This window comes from Carcharhinus amblyrhynchos, chromosome 3 (assembly GCF_965287045.1).
Source record: "Carcharhinus amblyrhynchos chromosome 3, sCarAmb.v2.hapA, whole genome shotgun sequence".
Taxonomy (NCBI): domain Eukaryota; kingdom Metazoa; phylum Chordata; class Chondrichthyes; order Carcharhiniformes; family Carcharhinidae; genus Carcharhinus; species Carcharhinus amblyrhynchos.
Window position 1 is genome coordinate 136,348,832 of NC_137326.1, and position 1,639 is coordinate 136,350,470.

A 1,639-nucleotide genomic window follows, 5' to 3' on the forward strand; every position below is an offset into this window, starting at 1 on the left:
GTCCTGTGTGCTCCTGTGTGTTGTCGGTGTGTGAGTGTGCACGCTGCCGGGAGCTCTGTTCATTTGACTGGTGAAGTATATTTACCAGAATGGGTCACTGATCTCCAGAGCTGACACATTAATCAATCTGCTACATCAGCAACACCTTACTCTTTGGACTTTCAACATTCCCAGTGGAATTCTGCATTTCCTAATGAATAACTCTATAATATTTACACCCCACTCCTAACCTGTCCACATTCTGACTATCCATTTATGAGAAAACAAATTCTGAAGGGTGCAAAGTGTAGAAGGAGCTTTACTCTGTATCTAATCCCGTGCTGTACCTGTCCTGGGAGTGTTTGATGGGGACAGTGTAGAGGGAGCTTTACTCGGTATCTAACCTCATGCTGTACCTGTCCTGGGAGTGTTTGAGGGGGACAGTGTAGGGGGAGCTTTACTCTGTATCTAACCCCGTGCTGTATCTGTCCTGGGAGTGTTTGATGGGGGGACAGTGTAGAGGGAGCTTTACTCTGTATCTAACCCCGTGCTGTATCTGTCCTGGAAGTGTTTGATGGGGGACAGTGTAGAGGGAGCTTTACTCTGTATCTAACCCCGTGCTGTACCTGTCCTGGAAGTGTTTGATGGGGGACAGTGTAGAGGGAGCTTTACTCTGTATCTAACCCCGTGCTGTACCTGTCCTGGAAGTGTTTGATGGGGGACAGTGTAGAGGGAGCTTTACTCTGTATCTAACCCCGTGCTGTATCTGTCCTGGAAGTGTTTGATGGGGGACAGTGTAGAGGGAGCTTTACTCTGTATCTAACCCCGTGCTGTACCTGTCCTGGAAGTGTTTGATGGGGGAAAGTGTAGAGGGAGCTTTACTCTGTATCTAACCCCGTGCTGTATCTGTCCTGGAAGTGTTTGATGGGGGACAGTGTAGAGGGAGCTTTACTCTGTATCTAACCTCGTGCTGTACCTGTCCTGGGAGTGTTTGATGGGGGACAGTGTAGAAGGAGCTTTACTCTGTATCTAACCCCGTGCTGTACCTGTCCTGGGAGTGTTTGATGGGGGACAGTGTAGAAGGAGCTTTACTCTGTATCTAACCCCGTGCTGTACCTGTCCTGGGAGTGTTTGATGGGGGACAGTGTAGAAGGAGCTTTACTCTGTATCTAACCCCATGCTGTATCTGTCCTGGAAGTGTTTGCTGGGGGACAGTGTAGAGGAAGCTTTACTCTGTACCTAATCCTGTGCTGAATTACAGAGTAAGAAGTCTCAGAACACCAGTTTAAAGCAAACGGTTTTATTTGGAATCACAAACTTTTGGAGCACTGTTCCTTCAACATGTGAGTGGAGAGGTGGGTTCTCAAACAAGGCATATATAGACAGAGGCTGAATTACAAGATAATGGTTGGAATGTGAGTCTTTACAGGTAATCGAGTCTTTACAGGTACAGACAGTGTGAGTGGAGAAAGTGTAAAGCACAAATTAAAGGGGTATGAACAGTCTCCAGCCAGGACAGTCAGTGAAATTTTGCAAGCCCAGACAAGTCTTGGAGATTACAGATAGTGCGACATGAACCCAAGATCACAGTTGATGCCTCCCTCATGCGTGCGGAACTTGGCTATCAGTTTCTGCTCAGCAACTCTGAGCTGTCGTGTGT